We start from the raw sequence: 19965 nt of genomic DNA on the forward strand, positions 1-19965 counted from the left end.
AAAGAAAGAAAGAAAGAAAGAAAGAAAGAAAGAAAGAAAGAAAGAAATAGAAAACCCACTTCCAGAAAATAAATGTTTTGCAATTAAACCAGGGAGGATGGAAACAACCAAGCCAAGATCATGTCTTGCTATAATATTTGCCTTGTGATATCACTTCACTAGCATTACAGTGAAGGAATGGCCCCATCAAGTTATTTTTGGGCTTTCTTCCCACCCCTCTCCACCACTACACCCAAGAGTGACACTCTATGATCCACCCACTTGGAGCTGGAAAATCAGAGCATCACACCCATTTGCCAGATGTGTCATCTCCACTGTGTCCAAATGGACTCAACCTTCCTACAAGGAACGCTTTGGGAGTCTGTGCTTAGTACAGTGCTGTAATGACTAGAGGGAAGCCTCTTCAGAACATATTATGTATTTGTCCCTGGCAACATAATGGAGAGCAATAAGATTGAAATAACAAACCTTCTTCACTTATTATGATACCCAAATCCAGATTTTCCTCTAATTCTGACTAACGTGGTATTTTAAATTACATTTCAGGATTTACATCCCTCTCCATCAGAAAGTTGGGAGAGACAGACTGTGCCATTTTCAAGACAAGCTGAATATTAGATCTGTTATTCATTTCAAGATTTCTTTGTTCCCAATATTGTCTGAGTATCATCTGTGGTAAAAATCTGAGTTACTGCATGTGATTAAGTTAATTTGTGTCTATTGATATTGTAGAGTACACAAAATGTCTTATCAATGTTCTTCATAAATATCAAGCAATTGTTGTAGAGTTGTTGCCACATTTCTGCTTACCCAGTAAGAACTCCAAGAGTTAACTCTGCAGTTTCTTGATAACCACTAAATCTGTGAGCTCCTAGAAGTTATCTAAAAGGTCACATTTTTTCAATTAATATCTATCTATAAAAGCAGTAATAGTAGAATATTCATATAAGTAGAAATCTCCAAGTTTTTCATATTTATGTTATAAAGTTCCACTTAAAAAATAAATAAATAAAGTTACCCTAATGTCATGCTTAAAATAATAATGTCATGATTATTTTGTGGGCCTCTCCTCTTTCCCTTCTGCTCATAGGTGATATAGAAAACTGTATTCTTGCCTTTGATACTTTCTGTTTGTTTTGTGGATTTTGGAGATAGCTCATGAGTTTCATAGAGTTTACTCAAGCTTTCCCCTGCAATTTTGCACCTTATTTAAATATTACAGTAGGTAGATTTCATATATACGGTAGACTTTTCACCCAAAACTCTCAGTATGCCAGGCAGGTCCATTTTCTAAGGTCATCTACTGAATTCACCTTACAGTAACATATATTATCACTAAAAGGTGTCCCTCAAAATGTACCAGATCTACAGCCTAGGCAAATCATTTACTTCCGGACACATACATCATTTTTTGGTGTGACATTCTCCATACATATTTTACAGAATGATTGCTTTGTGGCAAAGGCCAAAAATGCACATGTAACTTCTAATTCTTAAATTATGTTGAATTGCTTGAGCTTTTGCTTGCTGAGAATGGAAACCCCTGCACCGGAGAGTTGTTGTCCATAGGAGAGAGAATACAAAGAAGCCTGAAGACACTTTAATATGATGATTTAATTACTTGGTCCTCTGTAAAGTTTAATCATTTATAAGAACTTCTAAAGATTTGTTGTTTTTGCTGTTGTTTCTCTTTTCCTAGGTAATAGTAATAATAAAATAAAATAAAATGGCTGAAGAGACAATCCTAGTATGTTGTGGGGTTTCTTTCTGTCATAAGAACAAAAGAGGAATCATCCACATTACTGTGGAAGAAGGTTCACCAAGTCATTTGTATTAATAAATGGAAAGAGGCAGGAAATGAAGGTTCTATCAAGTCAATACATATGTACCAATGAACGTGTGGGGATTACTCACATAGGTATGAATAACACATTTTGATGTCTGTGCCATTTCTCATTAGTCCAGGATGTCTCACATACACTCATGATTATGGAAATAGAAACAGATTGTGAGTCAGAGAAGAAGTTGAGTCAGAATGAATATGTGAAGTCAGTAGAATGGAATGATCACGGCCATTAACTTTGCCTTGTGAAAGGTGGTAAGGCAAGACCAGTCAAAGAACCAAAGCAAAGAGGGCACCCAAAGGGCAACTGGATAAAATTGCCAAGATGTGTTGACAGCTAAAATGACAGGTATTTCTATTATCCTTAACAGTTACATCTGCATGTTACAAAACCTCATATGACAGTTTATGTAAATCTTTTGGGCACTTTTTGTTGACATTATGTCCCTCTGCACTTGTGTTCATTACCTAAGACATGTTTGTATCTCAAATAAATAACGTAAGTTATAAATTCTTCCTCATCACAAAGTAGAAATTCAATAGGAGTGTTCCCACAGAGTATGCATATGAGGAATATATAGATATCTGACTTCCTGATTTTTGTTTATTCAGAGTTTGAAAGAGATAGAATGCTGCAGTTTTGAATGCAAGAGGAGAAATGTGGGAAAAAAAAAAAAAAAAAGTAGGAAAATGGGATTCAAAAATATATATACCTTTTTTTTTTTTTTTTTGTAAAATATTCATAATTTTTTGGTTTGGCCAGTTCAGATAGCATGAGACAGAGTATTTTAGTGTTTACAACTCTGGTTCAGTGAAGGTTGTGATAAGGGAGAAAGAAACATTAATAAAATTTTATGTTTTACCAAAGCATACTTCTTTTAGTGTCTTGGGTTTGGGTTAATAATTCTGCAAACAAAGAATTTTGCTTCCCAACATGAACGTAACATCTTAATAAATAAATTTAACTGACCAAATAATTTGCAACTCTTAAAATGAGAGGTGTATTATGCACACATACTTCTGACCTTCAGTAATTCTGCATAGTAGGAAAAAGTCATCCTATAATGACCCTATAAAAATCACCCTAGATTTTTTTGTGTTAAGTATGTTAGTTCAGAATACGTTAAAAAAATCAGAGAAGTTCAGATGAATTGGTTAAAGATGCTGTCTTATTGGAAAGACAAAATTAGCAAAGATAGTCATTCACTTTATTAGATCCGTTTTACATCACTGAGGAAAAAATAAAAAAATAAAAAATAAAAAAATAAAAGAGTTTTCAGGCACATGAATCCTTGTTTGGGTCTGAAGTAGCAGAAGGAATTTTCAAAGCTAAACATAAATAGAGAACAAGGCTCTGAGTTTAAATTACTTATTGAACAGTTATACCTGAAAGAAAAAGTTGGAGACAGCAGAGGAGCTATGTAAGAGAGTTATTGATTATCTCCTGTAGGTCAGAAAGTAAAAAAGGTACTCATAATCTGATAAATATATTTAGCTCACCATGACTATTACATCTCTTCAGAATTAGGCATTGGTCTTTTCCCAAACATATCCATCCTTGGAAAGAAGACTATATCATCAATCTGGAATTGAAAGCCTGTCAAAGTTCATCCAAGTTTTGTTGACACAGGAAAGATGATGAACTGAACTTTTTATTGTTTTTTGAATCTGACCTCTCTAAGGAATATATTTTACAGCTCACTTGTGAAGTCAGTCACTCACCTATGTGTTATTCCATCGTTATGACATAATAAGGAATAAGGCCTTGACTTTGCATATTTATATATCTCTAACCATAAAAGTAGTTCTACTGATATCACTGGATGGCAACAGCTTAGCATGTGTGTACAGTATTGCCAATTTTGAAGACCATGTACAAATCTAGAGCGTTTTTTTGTTACAACATTCTCAGGAAAGTTTAAGTATTAATTTTAAATAAAAGCATATTAGAAGCTAAAAGGCCAATTTTCTGCATGATTGTAATCAAAAAATGTCTTTCCACATCACAGGCCCCACTACCTCAATTGATATTAATTGAAAAGCTTGCTGACATCACTAACAGAAAAGCCTTGGACTGCACTGATGGGAACTTGTTTTCTAATCTTAAAACTGGTCCTTCTACTGATTTATTGAAGGTGAGAATGGCTGCGTGTGGACAAATCCAAACACTCTCCAGTCAAGATACAGCATTTTCAGATTGGGAATCCTTCTGTGGTTTCTACCACAGGAAATCCAGATATTATCCCAAGCCAGGGAGCCTGGCAGAGGTCTGTTCCACAAGTGTTTCGGGTCTAGCTGCTCTGCAGTAGTTAACGTATACTGCTCCTTACAGTAATCAATCCCAGCTGACTCCCGGATGAGGCTCTCCCCAGCTAAAAGCAACAACAATAATCAAACTACATTTTTTTTTTTCCAAATGCCAGCCCATGCCTCAGTTTATGGTGTTTGCCATAGCATATGAAGCTCCATATGTTGTTTTTTGTAATATCAACTTTGAATTCCCCACTTTTTCTTGCATGAAGTCTCTTTTCTTCTGTGTTTTGGATTTTGTAGTATCAACCACATCTGAGATTTTCTCTGCTGCCTTGCTTTCGAAAAGTGCTGTGCAACAGGAGCCTTTGTCAAACACAATCCAAGGGTTTAATCATCTTCTCTGCAATCTTCAGAAATGCACAAGGAGTATAAACAGTAAGTCTTACTCTGGACCAGGTATTTTCTTTTGTATGGTAATTTATAACATTTATGCCTATCAGTAGTTTCCTGTCAGATGTTTTGCTCTGAATCCTGACCAAGTTTCCCATCAGGGAGCCTGTGTACCATCTGTTATAAACACAATTTGGAGCCCACAACCCAGTTGTGAGAGTGGCTCATCAGCTGTCAGTCAGTCATTCTGAAATCAGTAAGAACACCGAATGCAACAGGACCACCTATCATCATAAATGCTACTTTTGTTATCTTTTGATAACCCTATGGTCTGCTGTTCCATTTCTTTTTTTCTGATTTGAAGTATTCTTCAGAATGTCTAAGAAAGCAGAGTTTTACTTCACCTATTTTTTCTTCTTTTTCTAATAACACAGCGTCCTGTAGTATGAGAACTAAGCAAATATCATATATGACTTTTGTAAGAGCATCTTCAAGGTACCTCATCACCAAAAAGTTGCTCTAGAAAAGGTGTCTTCAGCCTCTTGATAAGGTGGTGTTGGTATTTTTTTCCTCTCTTGGCCTTACAACAGCTATTCATGAAACTATCTTTATAAATTTATGTGAGTTTTTCCCATATGCTAATATTCAGGAAAGGAAGAAGACATAAAACAAATGAAGTTTTTATTTTGTATCTGAAAGATTGTGGATTATTATCAAGCAAAATGCAAAGTCTAAAACAAAAATTGTCTAAAGACTTCCCAAAGATAATTTAGAAGTGGGAAGTTCCTTCATCAGCAGCATCCCTAGAGCCTCTGTGAGGCTATCGGCTAACTCTGAATATGGTATGTTGTAAATAAAGTATCACATTAATCCTTTTCTTCCTGTAGCAGAACCAACTGATTAATGTAACTTTGCTCTTCACCCTTCACTTTAATGAGTCACACAGGCTGGATAATGGTGGCCTTGCATCCTTTTCAGTTAGGGTTTATTTGAATACTTGTTAATTTTTCAGGGCCACTATAATCAGGATGTTATGTATTAAAGGGGACGTGCAAGATTACAGCTTTTGACACTATCTCATCTTAAATATTATGCTAAGATGAAATCATCTCCTGTTTTCCTGAGAAACAGGGAAAAGCTTTATTTAGAAAAAAAAAAAAAAAAAAAAAAAAAAAAGTGGTCTCGAACTTACTCAATTAGGAGTTTGGGGACTGGATGACCAAGAGAAGGATTTCTCATTCAAATGATAATCTTCTCAGCTCATGAGCAGAATGCTCCAGAGCTCTGTCTGGGGCAAGACAGAGCATGCTTTGGCAGCAGGAAACTGCTGTTGTAGCCTGAGAGCTAAGGCAGATCCCGCAGTCTTTCCACACCTGTAATGGATAGGTGCTATGTACAAATGCATGTGTCACTCTATCCCTTGCATCCTGCCTTTAGCCATGCATCTACAAGGGCAACTTCCCCTCAGAAGTAAGCAGTCAGATTCATAGAGGTCCTTGACTGGATTCTGTACTGAGTGAGATGATAAAAATAATTCACACTTCACAGTCCTGTTTAAAATAACAAATAAAATAAAATAAAATAAAATAAAGTAAAATAAAATAAAATAAAATAAAAACTTATCAGCCACACCAGTCCTTATGCATGTCTCCAAATCCTATCGACTGCTGAGCTGATGTGGCAGTTGCCTACGGCATAGCAGGCAGCAGAAAGCACCTCCAGCCTTCACGCCAACCCTTAGGTCATCCCTCCTTTGTTGAAATTCAGACACTATGAGCATTAAACATCATTCATTGCTTCTTTTGTAATTTGGGAACTTAATATGCAACACCTTTCAAACACAGATCTAACCACTTATGAGAAGCAGAAAGTACCTTCTCCTGTACAGGCCCTCCTCCCCCACTTTGTCAGTAGTGAAAACAGGACCAAGCAAATCTTTCTGTGACTTCAGTTTCCATGGTTGCCAAGGTTCATACTCATCTTATTAAATGCAGGTGTCTACACCTGCACAGCCCTGGGTGCTTCCAGTGCACAATCTCTTCCACCCTATGCAACATGAATCACACAGTGTCTATAGCTTCAAAGGACCTTTGGTGAGATGTACTTGTCTGGACTGCAAATATCTAGTATTTTAATCTTACTCAAATTGTCCTCTTCTTACCTCAGTCAGGGCTTCAGCATGGCCCTCCAGCCAAAATTTAGGCTGCAGAGATAATCTGTTTTATCTATGTCTATCTAGTATATCTATGACTATCAGTGATAGTCAGTCCAGCACACTCATAAATAGGCATACTTAATGAGTTATCCAAATAACCTGGATAGCAGAACACTAGCAGAAATTTAAAACCTGTATATATATGTATATATATATATATATATATACACAAAAATTTAAATGATAAGATACCAGAGGTCACTTTTAAAGAGTCATATCATTTCAATACATGAGTGAGGAGATTTTAGCCAACTTTTGATCCAGCTGCAAAGCTAGATAACTCAGAGTAAACTGAGTAAATGGAATATACCAGTGGACTGGTTCAGTTGGTACAGAGATTTTGAGAAACAAGCAACCAAAACCTAAAGATATATCTAAAAGAACTGCCAAAACTCCATAGCAGAAGACTGAATGGAATGCTCAGAGAAAGTACCTACCCTCATTATTTATGGCTTCCTTTTATCCTGAATAAATAAATAAGAAGAAGAAGAAGAAGAAGAAGAGGATATGTGTACATGCTCTAATAAGGCATAAAAAAGAGACTTATCCCAAGTTAGCACAAGCAGACTTGGCTTTGGTAGTATAGGTTGGCCATGCTTGAGCTAATGAGTCAGGTGGAGACTAGTATGGACATAATATGTCATGGCATGAGCTGGCATCTCCAGATGACACTGTGCTGCATGATTCAGATGTAGCTGTTTTTAATTTCAGTGAGACATGGGTTCCTCAGCTAAATCCTCAGCCATGCAGTGGGGACAAGACACAACCCACCTGCTCCTCCGTTTCTTGAAGCAAAGACATGAACTGAAGCTTTCAGACCATGGTGCTGTCACTAGGATCCAGGTGCACTGGCATGCTCTTGCTTTATCTTGTCCTTGGCACTGTGAACCTTCAGATGATTAAATAACATGCTGCAGTTGGGGTCAGAAACTCCAGAAAGGACTGGTCTATCTGAAAAACGGTGATCGTAAGGACAAGATGCACTTCACCTCTCCCCATACACAGACATAAATTAGCTAATATTCTTCTGAAGCTGCTGTACCCAGCTTTGCTTTTTCTAATAACTTTTTATGGTTTTATAACTTGGAAACAGAAATCCCATTTCAGAAAATAATTCTCTCACAAAACACAAATTTTAGATGTACTGCACATTCCTTGTCAAGCCCCTCCTTTTCTAAGTGTAGCTACTCCTGCCTGCTGGAGCATGGGAATGGTGGAGAAGTGGCTGCATGTGACTATCTTAGAAGGAAGTCAACCTTGCAATTACCTGCTTTCAGATCAAATAGTAAAGAAAAAAAAAAAAAAAAAAAAAAAAAAAAAAAAAAAAAAAAAAAAAACAGACTGTGCTTACAAGATTCCCTGTGTCTATTACCATTACCATTCCAGAAGAGTTTTGCTCTGGTCTTCCCCTTCTCTAACTTTTTCTACCTGCATGGGAGGAAGGGAACAGATCAACCTCAGAACATGTTTCTTCTCAGCAGTCTACACAGAAGTAAATACTCAGATATTCCACAGAGAGTTGGAGGAAATGTCAAGTTCTTTATTTTTCTAGTTGACAACATGGGAGGAGCAGCATGAGGTGGTTCTAATGTTCACAAGTGAACCATGCCAGGAGGTCAGAGGTAAACAGGGTTTCCGTGCCAAGCGAGAGACCCTGCAGCCAAGCAGAGTGAACTCGTCTGGCTTCCCGTTTCCCAGAGAACAGAGCACAAAAAGGTTGATGTGACTGAGGCAAGAAAGGACACAGATTCTCAAGACAGGGGAAGCTGGAAACTCTGTCTGCAGAAGGAAGGCTTCCTTCCCACATTCGTTGCCCATTTGCAACAGAAAAGGAACAAGTCCTGCTCAGGGGATGGTTGGAGCTGGACATTTCTGTCCAACACTAAGAGAATAATTTGTCAAGTGTTACTGACCAGTTAGTTACCATGCTGTAGGAAGCAGAAGAACCTCTCTGCCAGACAGACCTATCATCCCAGCACATTCAGTGTTGAAGCAGATTTGCCTGGAGCTCAGATCCATGACAATGCAGAGACATTGCTCAGGCTGCCAGCTCCAGCCAGCTCCAAAAGTGAGCTGCCTCTGCCCAGAGCCAAGCCAATAAGCAATGTTGGTTGTGCCTCTGGGAGAGTAGATTTAAGGAAAGGGGAAAAAAAACTTGCTGTGCAAGAGCAGCTGGGAGAGTGAGGAGTGAGAAGCAGCCCTGCAGACCCCACAGACCCCAGTGCAGCAGGAGGGCAGGAGGTGCTCCAGGCAGGCAGCAGCAGTTCCCCTGCGGGCTGTGGAGAGGCCCCTGGAGGAGCAGGCTGTCCCCCTGCAGCCCATGGGTCCCACACGGAGCAGATCTCCACGCTGCAGCCCGTGGACAGCCCACGTGGAGCAGGTGGACGTGGCCTGGAGGAGGCTGCGGCCCATGGAGAGCCCCCGCAGGAGCAGGCCCCGGGCCGGAGCTGCCGCCCGTGGGGGACCCATGCTGGAGCAGTTTGCTCCTGGGGGATGGACCCCGTGGTACGGAGCCGTGTGGGAGCAGTGCTTGAAGAGCTGCTGCCGGTGGGCAGCCCCTGCAGGCTCAGTTCAGGAAGGACGGCATCCGTGGGAGGGACCCCACATGGAGCAGGGACAACTCAGTATGGCATAGGGGAGGTTAAGGAACACTGTAATGACAGCCTACTTGGAAGTCAATTACAGGGATGATAGAGCAAATTCCTCTTCATATTGTGAAACAGAAAATTTGACGAAGGACAACAGTCAGAACTTACTGGTCAGGAGAATCAAGTTGGGCATTAGGAAAATCAGTTGAAAGTGCAGTTCTGGGTCAGGATATCCAAAGAGATGTTGATATCTCTGTCCTTCATTATAAATTTGGACAAAGCCATGTCAGAGCTGTTCTGGCACTAGTGGTACTCCTGCTCTGAGTAGGAGGCTGGGTTTCAGGACCACCAGCGCTCTTTACCATCCAGCATTATTGTGATTCTGTGATTCCTCTCCATTTATTTGCTTTCCTGGCTGGGAAGCTAAGCTATCAGGGCAAGATCTAGCCTTTAGGGTCCCTGAGAGAGGTTTTACCGAGGATTTACTGTGTATTGAAGGCCAAATCTGTCAGGAGAGGATGGATTGCCACTACCAGTGGTCTTGGGGAAGAGGAAAAAAAATGAGGCATTTATTTTCCTATCAAAGTATCTACCTGCCTTGCATGGTACACATTTAATCAGACAGTGGAAGATCTGTGCCTTAGGAAGCAAACAGACTGTTCCACACCTGGTTGATAACTGATTCTGGCTTTCACAGGACCATTGATTCTTAGGTTTCAGCTACAGTTAAATATTGCTGTGTTGTCTCTGGAAGGGCTGATTTCACAAGTGAGATACAGTCTCTTGATAGGGGAGCTATGTTTTTCAAATTAGCATGTTTAAAGCATAGATATAAATGAAAAGGGAATAAACAAAACAACAACTACCACTTTCTTTTGATCAAGATAAAGCAGATAAAAAGATCTACTTCAACAGGAATTAGAATCTTGAGGACTTAAAGAGTGGATTTCTATCACAGAAAAGACCGTTTTTGTTGTTGTTGTTGTTTTCTTTTCAAGTTAAATTAATCTCTAAAGCTAGCAGTTCTAACAAAAGATTCCCTCCTTCAAAAACTTACTTCATGTGACTCCAAATTTTCATTTCAGTAAACACCATTTTGGACCTCTTTTTTGTAGAAAAACAGAGTGCATTTTGAAGTGATAATTTTTTCACTCAGAAAACTTTTTCTCCAGAAATAACTCCAAACAGCAATCCACTGAAATCTGTATCAATTTAAAAAATACATTTCACTAGCTCACTTTTCTTTCTAGACACAGCTGTTCAACAAATGTTGCTTGAACAGCACTCATGGCATCTAGATGGAGAGTTATGAGGAAATATGTCTCGTCTTTATGTTACAATCAGGACAGTTTAATTGTTAGAAAGCTTTAGCTACATTAAGTATGTCATCTTCATCAGGAGACAGAAGTTGAGGTATCCTACCCTTCTGTTTTATGTGGTCACTAAAACAACATAAAAGTGGCCAAATGCAATTAGTGGAGATAGATCTTGTGCAATACATTAATGCCTAAGCAAAGTGCATTTCTTTCTTTCCCCAACGCACTCAGAAACTATAGTCTAACTTTTTAAAAATATATCAATGTATGGCTATTAAATGCAGTGATAACATCTTGCAAGAGTAAATCTGCTTTCCAATGATCGTTTTCTCCTTTTGTGTCAATAGGGAAGAGTGAGAGTAGTGTACACTACCCTCCTCTTCAAGGAGAGGACTCTTTTTTAAATAACATTCACCAGTACTTTCACTGACCTGCAATTAAAAAATATTTTAAAAGAATATTTTATTTTGCTCCTTCTGTTCATGATCTATTAGTCCTGTACTGCATTCTGAGATCAAAATGCAAGCTGAGCAGAAATGTTTACCACAGTCCTTTCCACCTCAGTGAAAGATGTCTGTCTCTCTCTTTTATTTTCCAGCCATTGCCATTTCAGCAGAGTGCCTTTATGGGATATCAAAAGAAAACATCCCGGAAATTTCAGTCATAACTTCAGGGTTTTTTTACCCTCTGTCTCAAATAAGGGCCAGATGCACACTCTGAGACTGAGTCATAGTGAGGGATTTTTTGGTTATTTAATTACAGTTTTTAATTAGTGTGAGAAAGCTTAACTGATCCTAAATAGTGGTAACAGTTGACAAATTACAAAAGCACGCCATGCCCACAGAAAAGCTAATGCTGCAAGGAAGGCACCAGCAATCAACACTCATTTGTAATCAGTTACATTTCAAAGAAATAGTTTTTCCAAGTATCTTTGTGCATGTGGGATTAGTATCGTCTTTGAAGTTTAAATCATTTTTTAAATCCAGCTAGAGGCAAATTAGATAAGAAGGTGGCTGTGCACTTAAATTAACACTTTGGAAAGCTCTCATGATTGTAAGATCCAACCACTTATCCTGATAAAATGGTGCCAACACTTTAAAGAGGTGTACCGTCTTATTTTTTACCTATAAATTTTGTTGCTGACAGATTTGATAGGTGTGTGATTCAGTGCTTAGCACTGGTAATGTGATTCATCCCAGTTTCTGAACAGTTGTCCAAGATGAACGTTCTGGTGAGGACTCCAGCGGTATAAATCGACTTCTAAGGGATTTGGCCATGCTTGCTGTTCTCAGTCTCGATGCTGTTTTCCTACTCAGCCCCCAGAAACAAGGACCAGGGACATCTGCTTGAGGTAGTGCCAGACCCATCAAGTCCTACACATGGTCACAAGCTTCGTTTCTGTACTCCGCTTCACACCCACTGGCCAGGGCCTCGGAGCAGCTGTGCCTGGTGCCTGGCTTCCCTGGGCAGGGGGCCTGTGCCACAGCCGAGGACAGGCACAGCTCGAAGACAGATGCTCCAGCAACAGGCTCTCCCACGGTACACGGTTTCCCTGTGCCATCTTCATCGCGTTGTCTGGCACACTCATCGCATGCCTTCATCATTTGATTAAATGCCTGCCCCCATCAGTGAGCACAGTGCGTGATTCCTGCACATCACGGCTTTGCTAACTCAAGAGGTCTGTTGTGGTGGACTGCCAGATCCTGTCTCTGCATCTCCTTTTAGATTATGTGGGTTTGGACTGTCAATCACTTGCTGACAAAGAATCAATTCTCTCCACGGAGCCAAGTGGTTTGTAAAATGCTTTCTGAATCATATCAGCCAGATGCCTTTACAACACTGCATTTGTGACCAAGACTTGACAAAAGTAAAGGAGTTTCAAAATAAAGTATATCTTAATCATTAAAATTCTTGAAAAGTCAGCTAACTGGATGGAGCAATGGTAGGCAACTGAAAAGGGGGTGTTGTTTGGAACTGTGTATATAAATCTTAATCTCAGTGAAAAACTCCAGCAAAAGTATTCTCACTTTTTTAAGAAAAAAAAAAAAAAAAAAAAAAAAAAAAAAAAAAAAAACTCATCTGTATTTGCAAGAGGAAAGAGCTAAAGTTTTGATGCCTTTCATGCAGCTTTTGGGAGCTGAGCCCGCATAGTTTGATCAGCAAGCATTCAAAGTGATTCACTCCAAGAGAAGTTAGACACCTGTTTACTTCTAGGAATCCTATTATTCACATCTTAAATGTTTACCTTTTTGGATGCCTGATATTTTTATAAGTCATACACTTTTTATAAGTTTTTATAAGCTAATGGACAAGAAAGGATCAGATACAAAGTGTTAGCCTCCTGCCTTGTAAGTTGGATCCTTGTAAAGGGTATCTGAAGCCTGGAATCAAGTTTACCTTAGCACTGAAATCTCCTGAAGATGAAAGCATGAACCAAATGTTCCCTGAGAGCTCAAAGACAGCACTCAACCTGGCTTCAAGGACACAAGGTTATCACATGGACTCTCACAGAACTGAGATTTTCTGTCCGGAACCTGGATCTAACAAGGTGAACAGAAGTGTTACAAAGCCCCACAGAGCCACCTGTACAGTTAAGTCTGAGGTCTGTGAAACAAATTATGTGAATCACTTATCTCCGTCATTACATTCAACACACTCTGTAAGAGGAATTGATGAGACCTTTCAGGAGCATTTCAAGGTTTACTTTGCTGCAGTATCTGTTGCAGAGGACTGCATTTTTCAGCATAATGTGCTGCTTTAAAATTAATCCCAACCAAGTAAAAAGATCTAACCTTTTTTGGTGTTACAGTTGTGATATTTTCCTTGTTGGGTACAAGTTTCCCTAATACTCTACGCAACCAAAGAGAAGACGGAGTAGCTGCAAGCAATGTCAGCTAACAGCTAACAAAAGAATCAACAAATTCACCTACTAGGCATCACTCACTGCTCAGGTTGGCTTTCATTTACTTAAAACACCCACTAGTGATTAACAGTACATCACTTGCCCCTAATAAGAAAAAGCACACTTTTAAGAAACCATCTGTACTGTGTCTAGTAGGACGCTTGTGATGGAGGGAGGAATAGGTTCTGCAGCTCATTCCAAGAAAACCAATGTCTTTACTTATAGAAAAAAAAAAAAAAAAAAATCAGAAAAGCACAGAGAGAGGAACAGAGGACAGATGCAATGACACTGCAGCAGCAGCAGCACAGCTCCCTGGAAGCTGGAGTTTAACAAGCCAATGCTGCAAAGTGCTAAGCTCCCCTGCTGGAGCTAACGGGCACCCAAAATCCTGAAGGAGGACACATATTTCTAAACTAAAAACTCTTTTACTCAGCTCTTTCTTTTTGCTGAGGCAAAAAATGACTTAGTTCATAATCAGTGAAAAGCTGATCCAACAGCTTATGCAAGTGAGATTCTTGCCAAAAGAAGGAGTGCTGGAACAAATGAATAACTTAAGGGAAAATGGGAAAACACTGGTAACATCTAAAATGATTTAACAAGGTGTCTAATCCCATAAAAATATAACATTCTTTACTAGACTAGGGAACTGAAACGTGTTTACATTTCAAAATAAAAAGTGAAACCTAATTGTCACCTTTTCAATTATAAAGCAGTTATGTTTATTTTGAAGCAAATAAAATGAAGGAAGGAAGGCAGGAAGGAAGGCAGGAAGGCAGGAAGGCAGGCAGGAAGGAAGGAAGGAAGGAAGGAAGGTTGGCTCTGTTGATATGGCACAACACAGTATATCAAGATGACCAGACTAGCCCAAGATTTGTTTTTTAGGCCCTTGTGACAATGCACACACCTCACAAAATGTATCTTTGCAATCCCTGGGGGACTACAGACCAGGAAGACAACTCCATTTTGTCTATGCAGGCTTTCACCTTGCTGGACATCCTCTCATCTTCAGCTTCAATGCAATTTCCTAAGAGCTGCTAGCATAGACCTAAAAACAGAGACTCACTAAGTGAACCAGCTGCTTCATAAAAACATAAACATCTCAGACAACGCAACAGATGAGGGTTGATTTGGCAGATCACTTTGCAGATCTCCTTGGCAATGAAGCTTCCTGGCCAGGGACTCCATCCCCTGGGGAAACTGACCAGGGTATGATGTGCCAGTCACACTGTGCTGAGATCTACTGGAAGTTGTTTGGGAGCAAAAGATGAGTTTGACAAATAAAAGACTGCAGAAACTAAGTTGCTTTAGACAAGGACATGTACAGAGAGTAGCAAAAGAGGTGGAGAAAAATGAAAGGTAAATTTTGGTATCCATATTCATATTTTTAATACATTTTTGATAATATTTGTGTGAAAGGCAGACATTTTTCAATACACTCCATGACTCATAGAGTTTTCAAAACACTTAGAAAGTTGCCCTTTTATGTACTTTCTCCATTTAGAATTGCAGAATGATTTGGGTTGGAAGGGACCTTAACGACCACCTAGTTCCATCCCCTCTGCCACATGCAGGGACACCTGCCACTGAGCCAGGTTGCCCAAAGCCCCATCCAGCCAGGACTTGAGCACCTCCAGGGATGGGGCATCCACAGCTTCTCTGGGCAGCCTGAGCCAGGGCCTCACCACCCACACAGTGAAGAATGTCTTCCTTACATCTAACCTAAACCTACTCCTTTTTAGTTTAAAATAGTTAGCCCTTGTCCTAGCACTCCACACCCTACTAAAGAGTCTATCCCCATCTTTCTTGCAGACTGCCTTTATGTCTTGCCTCCATTATCTTCCTACTGAGATCCTAGCAAGTAAAAAGGCTGTTTCCCACAATCTCCTCTTTCCCTGGTATGCCTCCACCTGTCTCAACCGTAAGAACTGAAGTCACAAGATACCTTGGTTAGAGGCTGGAGGAGGACCAAACATTGTGGTAGGACTCAAGATTCATTAGAAAAACATTTTTCCCCTCCTGCCAGTCCAGAGGTCCCACAAAAACCACCAGCAGATGTAGGAAACTTCACATGCAACCTTCCTGTGCAGTGGTTTTACCACCTTTTCCAGGCAGGTAAACAGCTAGCATCCAGCAGCCAAAGTCTGGTAATATCCAACTTGGAGATACCTGGAAAACAGAGAAAAGGGATTTAGATAGACGTGATTTTTACAGTAAGCAAAGATATCCTTACAGCTATATGTACAGGACCTACCTTACTCCTCTGGCCAAGAGCCACCTTGTTTACTGTTTCCAAAGCATTAAAATGCATTTCATTTGAAAGTAATATAGAAATACTGCTCAGGCATATCTCCAGCTTCTCCCTTTTTTCACTTTTCACAGTTAATGTTGTGCATAACTGGCAACACCAGTTTTACCTTTGGAAGTGGCAGATGGGGAAATTACTGGGAAAAATAAAAAGGGCCCTGGAAAAATGGCCTGAGGAGCCAACAACACTGACAGTCACAGAAAGGTAGGCAGGTCATGCTTTTAGGAGGAAAGTCAGAAGGGCGGTTTTTGGTGAACTGTGGAAAAAGCCGCACAGTTACCAGCTGAGGACACATTGTATTACAGGGGGTAATCAATAACAGCATGCGAGAAGTGTTTCTCCTCCAAGTCATGTTTCGCTTTGTGCACTTTCCTTCTGTTTGCAGCAGTGTGCAGACTGCTACAGGCTGCTTGAATGTTTTCTTGTATCTTCCCATTTCCACAAGATCATTTCAGCAGAGGCATTTCCACTCTCAGCAAAAGCAAGCTGTTCCTGTTTGTATCAGGCAAACCAGATGGAGAAAACAAATCATTAATTTATGACTTAGAAGATACATTTTTATGACAGGACTTTGTAGCACCCCGCACTGCTTTTTCAGTTTAATTTTTCTTGACATTTACAAGCAGCTAGGAAAATAAAATTAGAAACGGGAGATCCCTCGCAGCGGCGGCGGCTGCTGCATGCTTTCCTCTCCGGCTGCAAATTCAGACCCTGCCCTGCCAGCAGCAGCCCCAGGTAAGGCTGCCTCTGCTCCCTGAGCAGCTCACCTCTGCTCCCAACCAAAACTTGCCACCTTCTCAGGTCTTCTGGAATATCTGTATGTATAATTTCTTCCTATCCCACTCAGTCAACACGAAATCCTCTACAGACTGGTAGCCTGTCTCGTCTAACTGGACCATGGAGTGAGCTGGGTTGCCTCCACTGGTGGCTGTAAGGGAGCAGGACACTGCTGAGGAAGGCGGGCTGAGGGGTGAAGGGCACTTGGGCACTTGGGGACAGCAGCACTTTTGCTCAGCTGGGCGGCAGCAGCAGCGCGTGTCTGGGCACAGCAGGGACCAGCTTGGCACAGAAGCCACCTCTCCTCTGCAGTTCAGGATCACACCTGCCCATGATGCTGGTGTTGTCAGCTCAGCATGAACAAGCCTGGCTGTCCCTTGCCTTTGGAAATGCTTGGGAAGGCAGCCAGGTACCTTCCTGTGCCTTGGCTGCACTCGGTGCATTGCACAGATCCAGCCCCAGCGACCAGCCCACGAGCATCACACTGTCTTGCTATCGGGCAACGAGGGTGACTGCCACGTGCCCACAGCTGCAGCCTCGCAGTGGCAGGATCACTCTCTTGCCAACAGCCCAGATGTGCCCCTCGTACATTTGTGAGATTTTCTGACAGCTTGTGGAGGAGAGGCCTGACCAGAAATATTGCTTGCAATGCTTTAGTGAGACAGAGAGCTTCTCCATCTCCACTGCTAAATAATAATTATATATATATATATATGCATTCCCTCTTTCTGCTCCCACAATGCCTCTAATAGGTTCCCGGAGCAGATGACCTGTGTATCTCCAAGTGTTTTGGATAGCCCTTCTAGTTCCTGTCTGAACCCTTGTGCATTGCAGTTATTAATCACCCAATTCATTGACAGTGCTGACATGGAGGCGAGGTTTAGAAAGTAAGCATGCCTTGGAAATTGTGCCTGATTGTTGGTTTTGTTTGTGAAACTGCTCAGATTGTGGGAACAGTGACAGGCTCTGAGAGGACAATTTAATGTTTTTAAGTCAGATGAAGTGGCTGCTGCTTTTAGTTAATTGCCAACTCTGTTTTTCAGTACTAAACAGAAAACAAATTCTATTCTGTTCCCCATAACGAGCCAATACCAATTAGGGTAATTACCAGGGGATAATTGTAGACTACCTATGGTTAATTAGGGCTCCACTGTGTGTTTATAACACTCCAGGGATGTAAATATTTTATGATAACCACAGCTTCAAACATTGTTACCACTTAATTTAATATATTACATCATTTTTACTGCGAGGGGGGAGAGAAAAGAGGCAAGCCTTGAAAAACGACCTCAAAAGCTGCAACTGACTCTCCCCAGGAGCAAACCACACCGCCTGATAATGGTGTTATGCTGACAAACTCCCTTTTTTAGGTCATCTTCTGTTCATTCAGCTGGAAAAACATGTGCACCATCATCAAGGCTGGCTTTGAACTTGTGAGATTGATGGCGAGCAGAAAAGCAAAAGGAGCAGGAGCTGGTGTTGGCCCGATCCCACAGTGCTGCCCAGCCCGTCCGAGGCCACGTGCGGATGCGGTGGTGGGCACCTGGGGTCTCCCTCAGCAAAAAAACACTTTGTGAGATACAAGTAATGCTATCAGGATGAAACAAGGAAAGAATGTTAAATATCTGCAAGTTTTACATGGTATGGCTGCCTGGTGATGGAAATGCAAGAGATTTTCATGTTACTGTTTATTTCACCAAAAATGTGACATCATGAGAGGGGAGAGAGAAAAAGGCAGAGTTTGGATTCTGGAGAAATTCACAGGAAATTCCACCTGCAAAGAGGAGAGATACCTGGAATATAAAACCCACAGAAACCCCTCAGCTTATTAACTGGCCACTCAGAAAATCCTGTGTGCAGAAATCGACATCTAATGGAACAAAGAGCGTTCCCCAGGGCACGTTTTTGTGCGGGGTATGAGCCAGAAGTTCAGTTTGCCAGCTGTGCCATGTAACTCTGAACCTGCTAAAGGCTTTCCTTAAACATACAGAAGTTCAGAGTCCCCATCCCAGGCAACAGGTAAAATTTTAGAAATCGGTTCTTTTTTTTCACTCTACAAGAAAATACCCATGTCTAGTATGATTGTGGTGTGAGTGTTCAATGTAATTTCTAACATTATCAGTACTTTATGATACAATAATTTCATTCATCTATAAAGTAAAAGTTTAGTTAAAATCTTGTTATATAAACCTTTTTACAAAGCAAGCCACAGCAACTGAATTAATAATTCTCACTGCCATTTTCCTTCAAGATAACCTCCCACTCAAGACACAGCTGAGACAGCTGCTGATTTTGTTCTCCACTTAAATTCTTCTGTTCTCTAAATAGTGCTACAACTACTTTGGAAATGTCCTGCTCGAATACCTCTGGTATTCTTCAGAAGGGAAAATGAGGTTTGCAGTACTAGTGGTGAAAGCTTCTTTGTATGTCGTGCCAATACTGAAGGGCATTTCTGCTGCTGATCTTCGTTGACTTTGAGCCAGGACAATAAATCAGACTCATATTGTTATTAAATCCCTGAGTATAACTCAGCAGTTAGATGCAATGATGAGAATTATAGATACTCATGAGAATGATAACATTTTATTCATGTTATGCAACTAACCCATCAATGCCTAAGCGAAGGAACTAAAACTGCTTCATCTGCCCAATTTTCCTACTTCTGTGGAAAAGGGTGGGAGTGCTGGAAGCAGTTTGCATCTCCTCTGGAGATGGCCACGGCGTGCTTCTTGACCCATAAGTATGGACACGATTCCAGGCCCCCTATTTAGACATAGCCTTGAGTATATCAAGCACAAGTTATTGTTGGTGGTAAAAAGCACAAGCCTGTGTACATTTCCCAGCTTTGGCTCTTATCTCTCACAAAGGATTATTTCAGAATAATTTCACAATCTTAAATGTAGTATAATCATGCTTATAATTTCAGTGGTTATGAAGAAATCTGCAGAAACACAGAATCTTTTGGAGTTATACCATACCTTCAAGAGTCTGCAGGCAGCCTGCAACAGCACATTGCCAGCTTTGTGGTGCCCAGTTCATCTTTGAAACACCAAATGGTGATAATTTAAATTAAAGGTTTTTGTTGTTGTTGTTACCTTTTTTCTTATTGACTTTAACAGACTTTGAGCTGCTTTGTTGTTTTTTGTTTTGTTGTTGTTGTTGTTGTTGTTTGTTTGTTTGTTTTGTGTGTGTGTTTTATTTGTTCATTTTGTTTTTTCATTTTAAAAAAATCTATATCAAAGGTCTTAGATGTTCTACAGCTAGCTGCCAAAAACTACGGCCCATCTTAGGCAATTTAACTGAGTTAGGACTATCATCAGTTGAATTTAAGAAACACAAAAAGTTGTGGAACAATATTTAAAAAAAAAAAAAAAAG

At 40.4% G+C, this 19965-nt stretch overlaps 2 long non-coding RNA genes across 4 annotated transcripts in view; one reads left to right on the plus strand and one right to left on the minus strand.

The window, feature by feature from the left end:
- LOC118163007 overlaps positions 1 to 19965 on the minus strand; it is a 71497-nt gene that overhangs the window by 13519 nt on the left and 38013 nt on the right. For 2 of the 3 annotated variants that reach the window (XR_004748820.1, XR_004748805.1), the window contains exons 3-4: positions 15759 to 16304; positions 15382 to 15673 (exon numbers count right to left, since the gene is read on the minus strand). This is a non-coding gene — a long non-coding RNA (uncharacterized LOC118163007). Of the gene's footprint in view, positions 1 to 15381; positions 15674 to 15758; positions 16305 to 19965 lie in introns of those variants that run through there. The other variant, XR_004748842.1, reaches the window with a different exon arrangement.
- On the plus strand, positions 1977 to 14194 carry LOC118163118. Its single transcript, XR_004748868.1, has 5 exons — positions 1977 to 2192; positions 3224 to 3310; positions 3853 to 3978; positions 4397 to 4531; positions 11204 to 14194. It is a non-coding gene; the product is annotated as an uncharacterized LOC118163118 (long non-coding RNA).

This window comes from Oxyura jamaicensis, chromosome 1, assembly GCF_011077185.1.
Source record: "Oxyura jamaicensis isolate SHBP4307 breed ruddy duck chromosome 1, BPBGC_Ojam_1.0, whole genome shotgun sequence".
Lineage (NCBI taxonomy): Eukaryota > Metazoa > Chordata > Aves > Anseriformes > Anatidae > Oxyura > Oxyura jamaicensis.